Here is an 8,685-nt window from a genome sequence, read left to right as displayed (position 1 = left end):
TAAAGACTACCAGAGTCTTATTCATCAGAAACGCCTGGTGTGGGTGGAAATTGTTGATTTTCTCCGCATGTGGAGACATATCCTGTCGTTGTTGGCTGCGCAGCTTGGAAAGGTTATCTATCCTCCAAAATTGGATGCGAATACCAATAGGTTTTGCATTCTATGGGACACGGACAAGATTACCCCCGATGGTATTATGGTTGACTCAGGTGATCCGTGGGTAGGCAAGCGTCCCTTTAAACTTAAATGGGGAAAATTTGCGAATTCATGTTTTGGATACGGCAAATTTGGTCATATGCAATCCGAATGTCCAGAGCCGGTCTTGCAATCTCCTCCCTCTGTTGTTCCTTTGTCCACCTCTATCCCTGCTGGGAAACCCACAAGTGACGCCAAGCAAGGTGCTGATCTTGGGACTAGGACTGCTGCTAAAGGCAAAAATGTTTGACCTGTTGATGTCAATACATGGGTGGTGCCGAAAAAAGCACTGAAGATTCACACGCCACTTTCTTCGCGTAATTAGGTTTCTTCTGTTAATGCTAACAAGAATGCATCGTTTAAGCAACTTCCTTGTAATGACAATCGCACAATGTTGATGCATGGGATAAAGCGATGCACTCTTACAAAAAGATACTCCTTGGTGAGGCTTCCACATCACATGTGAACACTGTGGACACGTTTCCTGCCCTGACTCAAAGGATGGGTCCTCGTACGGATGCAGTAAATGGAGACGTGTCTATGGGCACCTCCACTTGATTTTGATTCTTGTTGCTTTTGTACATATGTTTCCAATGCAAAGTCATATTAAATGCATCTCATACAATGTGCGTGGATTATGCAACCTTGACAAATGGCGGCTGACCTGGCACTATGTACATACATGTAGATCAGACATAGTTGTATTGCAAGAGCGCAATCAGCACAAGTTTGCTGGTCAATGCTTCTATTTTGTCGGATATTGGATTGCGTATACTGGTTCGCAAGATTTCTCTGGTGTATTGATGTTGATTCGGCATGAGCTTCAGCCTGTTCTGTTATACAATGATCCGCATGGTCGGTGGATGGTTGTACAGTGTTTGTTGAATGGTCGAGGTCATGAATTTGGAGGTACATATGCATATACGGCCTCTGGGCAAAGAGTTGCTTTGTGGCGGGAAATCTCCTCTCGCCCATGGACATCGAATGCATTTCTGTGTGGAGATTTCAATAATACTCCTGTTTTGCTTGACAGTACCACAGGAAATTCGCATATGCTGCTTGCGGAGAAACACAACTGGGATCATTTTGTTGCCTCTGCTCAAATGATTGATATGGCGTTCTTTGTATCCTGATGCCTCTCGTTTCACCTTTCAGCATGTTGCTCACTCCTCTTATAGAGCACGATTGGATCGTTGGTATTTGCTTAATGGGCAACAATATGAAGAATTTGTATGTGACATGAGGATAGATTATGCTTTGCAGCTATCGGATCATTATCCTCTTTTGTTGTCGTTGTATTTTGGACAGTCTATTTCTGATCGACCTCTTCACAAGAGACGTTTGTTGCATGTTAATAATGCCTATCTTACTCATGAAGCTTTTCGTCATATGGTTGCCGATATTATTCCTCCGTTGTTGGCTCAAATGCATATTGATGTGGATACTGCTTGGTATCATTTTGTCATGAGAGTACAAAGTGTGATTTTTGACTATGGTAGGCAACATATGCAGCACATTCGGGAGAATGTCGGTGATGCGAAACAGGTTAGTCAACAATTACAACAATTGGCTGATTTCCATCCATTTGTCTAACTCTGAAATGACGGAGTTATGTGAAGCTAAAGTGTGTATTCAGCAAAAAATGATAAGAGGAAGCTTGCCAAGTGACAGATGCGTGTACGTCAACAGGCCTTTATGGATAAAGGTTGTGCTTTGAAGAAATTTTTTAAGCATTTGCATCATTCGAGAGTTCACACAGTCGATTAAACAGGTTATGCTTCCCTCGGGTGCTTGGACTTCTTTGAAGAGGGAACTTGTTGAGGTTATGGTCTCACATTACTGTAAGGTGTTTGCTGCTGCTCCATCTCAGCCGTCTTCGGCAGCTTGTCGAGCGCGTGAATTGTTGCTTTCTTATGTTCGTTCGATCTTGTCCTCGCAGGAGGTACACTGCCTTGAGGATCCTTTCTCTGTCATTGAATTGCATGGTGCCTTGCTTCCATTGGGTCGGTGGAGATCTCCTTGTTGGGACGGACTTATTGTGGAATTTTTCCTCTCGTTTTGGGATTCTCTTAAGCAACCCCTGATCTTTATGATAAATGCGGCATGGGAAAAACAAGATCTACCAATTTCATGGAAAGAGGCTGCTTAAGTTGTTGCCCAAGCAAGCGCTTTGCGAGGAGTTCTCTCATTGGCGGCCCATAACTCTGATGCCGGTGATATACAAGATTTTGGCTAAAATGTTGGTCCATCGCATCAAGGACTATTTGTTTACAGGACTTCATCAGACTCAGTATGGTTTCATTCCTCGTCGTCAAATCATGGATAATTTGGCCAATCTTATGATTGGCATGGAATATGCTAAGTATACGCAACAAGATGTGCTGGTCATGCAAGTTGATATTGAAAAGGCCTTTGACACTGTGCGTTGGGATTTCATTTTGTTGCCACAATGAGAAGCCTAGGGTTTGGTCCTAAGTTGGCCAATGTGGTTCATTTCTTGTATGACTGTAATACGTCTTCGGGAATTCTGGAAGGGGAATTGACAGAATCGTGGCCGCTTGGTTGTTTGGTTAGGCAAGGCTGCCCTATTAGTGCTTTGCTGTATGCAATTGCTTCTCATCCTTTGCTGATGTATCTTGATCACTTGACCTCTGTGCAGCGTCTTCATGGTTTGCAGTTACCTTCGGGTCATACTTTTATTGGGCATGCTTATGCTGATGACTCGCTATTTATCCCCCGCAATCAAGAAAACGATGTTCAAGAGATTATGAATGCTTTGGAATTGTTTGCGCTTGCAGCTGGTCTTAAAGTGAATTTCCGTAAATCAAAGCTTCTGCCGCTTCGTTCTTGTGATTAGCATGCTCTGTTGTGGCCGGGAGAGATTGTTCTTCCAAATGTAATCATTAGGCGTTTGGGTTATCCAATTGGATGGAATGTTACTCACAAGCAGAAAGTGGATTGGGTTATGAATCGCTTGAATGTTAAATTGCATTACTGGAAGCTTTCTACATGGCCGCTACATGTTCGCCTGCGAATTGTTCAGAGTATCCTCATGGCATATGTTCAGTTCGGTTTGCCATTGTTGCATTGGCCCAGGCATTGTCTTGACTCTCTCATGTCAGCCATTTTGTCTCATTTGTGGCAAACGCGTGCTCACAAAAAAGGTTTGCGCTTGATATCGATGGCAAAACTTTGTACACCAAAGCGCTTTGGGGGTTTGAATATTTTAGACCTGCGTATGTCATCGACTTGCGAGGCTGGGGATAATCGATTACAAAGGTAGGGCCCGCAATTTGGTTGAGGAGAGAGAGAGAGAGAGAGAGAGAGAGAGAGAGAGAGAGAGAGAGAGAGAATGAAATGAAATGTTATATTAACTATCTTCAAGTGCCAAAATTATGTATGAAAGCAAACTGATACAATCCTTGTGTATCTATTCCAATGCCCTGGGTACAGAATAAAAATAAAATAAAGTAGAGTGAAAGATTGAAACAAAAAGTCTAAAATAGTTGGAGTAAACCATCATATCATTGTCTCATATTCCTAGATGCCCGCTTTCTTCCACCTTGCTTTCTGCATGGAAACAGGTTACGATTCATCTCTCATGCTTGGAGGGAAGGAAACTCGCTTCGTGCGGAGAGCCTTCATTGGAGTCGGGTTTTTTCTCTTACTTTGGTCGATCGCTCGCCTTGCCAGGCGTATTTTCTCTCTTGCCGTGGCATCGAGTGGTTGAGGATGTAGTGGATGCAGCTGGTTTTACTTTCGAGTTTCCATTTGCCGCTCGTCGCTTTGGATTGGGCATGCACTATCGCCAATTTTGGAGAGAATTACAACAAATGTTGATTGGTTTTTGCCCGTTTCACCTTTGGCTGATGGTGATCGAATGTCTGACTGGAAGCTTGGGGAAATGCCATATCAAGATATTTCTGTTGGCCGGACATATGCTCTTCTTTTGCCTCGTCCATGGATTGTTGATCATTGCAACGCTATTTGGCACATGCATAAATCAGATATTTGGTGGCGTAGGATTATATCTGCAATATGGGAAAGCCGTTTGTGGTTGAAAGAGCGGTTGTTTCTTTGGCGGTGTTTACTTGGTGTGCTCCCAGTGGGTACCTTTCTTCGGAAGCGCCGTATCCGCCCTTCATCATGTGTTCATTGCTTATCTGCCGAGGAGGATGTTTGTCACCTCTTGTGGGATTGCAGTCACTCGAGAATTCCTTCGTCGGGTATCTGTGTGTATGCGGCTACGTTTTCCCTCCACGGTCTTCCATAAGCGGTTTTGGGTTTTTGGTATCTTCTCGCCGGCGTTGCAGTGCTTTACAGCCTTCTTCATGTGGGTCAGGTTTTGGGAATATTGGAGCCTGTGGCGAGCGTAATGGCTATATGTTCCATAGCATTCACACGGATCCTCTACCTTTCTTCAAGATTTCCCTTCGACAGTCTCTGCGGTTTGCCTTGGAAGTTGGTGATATCACAGAAGAGATACATCAACTTTCTTATGAATGCTTTTAGATATTTTGTACAGCTGAACACTGTTGTGTTCCTTTCCTTTTACATCTTTTGGGTGGGTTTTCCTCTCTTTGAGGTTTCCCGCAAATAGTTAAATCAAATTGATTTACAAAAAAAAGTGTGTGTGTGTCCTCTTTGGCGGGAGATTCAAAGGATACTTGGTGATCTCTCACCCATTCGTCCTTTGGATGTGGACTCCCGATTTTCTATGTGATAAAGACGTAAATTTTGTTTACGAAGTATGAACCACTCCTAACTAATTTTCCTCATTTCAAGTTAGAAGAATCCGAGTTAAATCCTATTCTCCAAGAGGCATCTTCAAGATCTATGCCAGCCAAAATAAATCCTTCTATTCAAACCAAGAAAATTAATCTTGTTCAATCCATCCAACCTTCATTATGTTTTCAAAGTGAAGCTATATGTTGTAACTACAATCTTCTTGAAGAAATTTTTGTTTTTACCCATATTTCAAGCCATAAACGAGGCCCAAACATTGAAAGTAAACAATAAATCGATCAAAATTTTGGTCAACCTGAACAATACCAGATCATGTAATAGATTCAAACTAAGGGTACGAAACAAGGTATCTGAAACATTTATTTATCTTCAGTTTAGGACTCAAGTTTTGAGCAAAGCATCCACCTACGAATGACCAATATTAGCTAATAATTGAAGGGCAGAAAGTGGCACAAAAGGTAAGTAAGCAACCAAGCCAGTATCCTCTTGCCAGCAAGTCCCAAATCTTAACAAGATAAGAGGATGGGAGGGCCAATATTCCCATCTCAAAGCCATATTGATCATCCATGCTGAGAAATACCATAGGTAAACGAGCCATTGCATAAGGAATGCCATAGTAAGTGTCCAAAGCACATTGAGAACAATTATAAAATTAATGGATGCAAATTAGATAGGATCATGCACTTGTTTAGAAATTGGGATCAATTGTTTGAATCCATCAAAGGAAACACAGCGCTAAGATATTCCTAGAAGTATCCACGTGAAGCAAGACCAATAAAAGAACACATTTTTCCAGCCTGCAAGCCAAGGTATACCCAATCAACCATCTGAGGTCAGACAACTTTAATTTAAACATGGTTCCCAGTCGAGAACTATATCCCCAAAAAAATCACAATCTATAAACCAACATAAAGAAAGTCAAAACACTTTAATTTAGCATTGGTATTCCAAGCCAAGAACCAAAAGACCAACACCCTAATCAAAGCTCCACTATTAGTAGGCAATCCTGAGTTATGCACTATCAATATAAGCAAAAATTTTCGGCTTCAAGCACAAGCAAAACCTAATTCTTATCAATAAATATCAAAAGCATTGAGTGACATGACTTCCTCTTGCTAGTTTTTTTATTATTAAAACTAGGCAACAAGGGCAAAATTTGAAGGACAAAAAGTGACAACAAGTAAACAAGCAAGCCAGTAGACATTGTCCCAGGGTTACGAACTTTTACAATTTACCAGCCTCAAAGTTAAAAAGCAAGACAAAGGTGATTACATAAAAGAACCTAGAGTAAACGCACTACCAAATATGAACATGTAACCATATAGCAATGTTTTCTTTTTGTTAAAAGAAAGACAAAAGTGATCACATAAAAGAACCTAGAGTAAACGCACTATCAAATACAAACAAGTAAGCATATAGCAATGCTAAAAAAAAAAAAAAAAGAACTCGTAGTTGCATTACAAGTTATGCTCGTGTTACAATCAATTAGTGAAGCTAATATTCATTCCATAAAAGTAGTATTATCATCGCGGCGGGTTAGTCATATTACCATGTTATTCAAATAGATTCAGATAATAAAAAATATCAACATAGTAGGTAAGCCCCATCACCATCAGCAAGTGTGCTGTGTTTCTTTTCTTTAGAAAAAAAACTTATGACAATCATCACTACCATAAGGACATACTAGTATCAAGCGTAATAACCAAAGACTTTTGAAAAAACCTATGAAGCATCAAGCTCCATATTATAGTAGAAAGCTTTTGTCACAGCGAAGATGTACAACATCACACTCACTCAAACACTATTGTAAGACAAAGTGAGGGAAAAATACCCCTCACCCATTATATAGATGCCGGCAAGAGGTAGCGAGAAAATTTGAGAAATTTGAGCTGGATACCATACTCCAAGTAGCCTTAATGTAAGCATAAGATCATGCAAATATGCTAGGGAATCCACGAGCAGGGCAATCCCTTCAAAGAGAGAGCTCATTTTCATGTGATGTTAATAGTTCATTGTAGGAGGGGAGGTGAGCATTAATGTTGTTGCCCGTAGTGCCGAAGAACAAGGGGAAGAGATGGGTTGCATACTATCAGGACGAGGGTGGCGCGTTACCCAGGTAGCAAAGTCAAAACAAAGCCTCGATTCTAGCTAGGAAGGAAGCAAAAAAGGGAGTCTGCATTAATTTAGAGAGAATTTTATGAAGGGAATAATCCCACTAGGCATGCAACCCTTGGGATTAAAGTGCAAAGAAAAAATCCTAATGCTTTATAATCAAGGAGATTGTGTGTGTGTGTGTGTGTGTGTGTGTGTGTGTGTGTGTGTGTGTGTGTGATCTAGATTCTCCCAAATAGGAAAGTGCAAGCTAAATACTCATGGTAATAACCCATAAGACAGTATAACTATAAACTCCATCAAGCATATTAAAAGCCAACTACAATGGCTACATGATAGCAGGTAGAAGTAGCTACTTAACACAAGTTCAATAATGGGCAAAGGAAACTAGTAGATTCTAGCTAGATGTAGCAATTAAAACCAAGTAAAGTGATCGTGTGTGTGTGTGTGTGTGTGTGTGTGTGTGTGTGTCCTCTTTGGCGGGACATTCAAAGGATGTTTGTTGATCTCTCAGCCATTCCTTCTTTGGATGTGGACTCCCAATTTTCTGATTTGAATCTTGCTAATGCAAGACTGGAATGCAATTCACCCAGCAATTTTTATGTCCTCTGAAATCCGATGTGTGGATTGTGCATCATGGTGACCAGTTGTGGTCACTATCGAAGTCACCCTTGTGGTAGCAATGAAAATTGTTTAGCATTTGGCAAAGTCACCTACCTCTGAAGGAATGTATTTTATTGTTGCGTTATTTAGTGGGAGCTCTACCTATTGACAGATTATTGCATGTACAATATATTGCACATTCTTGTTGTCTCAGATTCCATAAAGTTGAGGAGACTTTGCCACACTTATTGTGGGGTTGGCGTATCTCCATATCCTTCATTCGGAAAGTATCGATTGCGTTTTCCTTTCGACACTTCTTACAAATGTTTTTGAATTTTTGGGGTGCTCTCCGTAGTCTCAATTTATGGTGTTTTTTAATTAGGTCATATTTTCGGTTCTGTGGGCCATTTGGCACCACCAAAACTCTTTAATGTTTCAAGGCACGAATGTTGATATGTTTTCCTATTTCAAACTATCGGTGAATCAAGTGCTACATTTTGCTTATGATGCCGGAGACATCACTCTTGATGCCTATAGGATTTACTTTGATTGTTTCTAGACCTCGAATCCTCAAGATTCTCCACTTTTTGTATCTCTTATTTTCTGTGGTTTTCCTCACTTTGAGGTTTCCCACTTGTAGATTCCATCAACAAGATTTACAAAAAAAAGTGTGTGTGTGTGTGTGTGTGTGTGTGTGTGTGTGTGTGTGTGTGTGTGTGTGTGTGTGTGTGAGAGAGAGAGAGAGAGAGAGAGAGAGAGAGAGAGAGAGAGAGAGAGATGATGAAATGAAATGTCATATTAACATGTTTTACAGGCCAAAGGTGACCTATGAGACCAAAGGTGATCCTCTGTTGAAACCGCCATTGGCGATGAGAGCATCCCCTCATTGTGGGCACATCCCCTCATGAGAGTCACAATCTCCAACGAATGTGATGATGTTTGAATTTGTTCAATAGCACATCATAAGCCACAGGACAAGTGAGTGTCCATGTAGGCAGGCCTAGATAAGAACCCATCCTTTGTGAGCAA

The sequence above is a fragment of the Adiantum capillus-veneris genome, chromosome 8 (assembly GCF_014529385.1).
Source record: "Adiantum capillus-veneris isolate H3 chromosome 8, ASM1452938v2, whole genome shotgun sequence".
NCBI classification, from domain to species: Eukaryota; Viridiplantae; Streptophyta; class Polypodiopsida; order Polypodiales; family Pteridaceae; genus Adiantum; species Adiantum capillus-veneris.
This window is presented reverse-complemented; position numbering follows the sequence as displayed.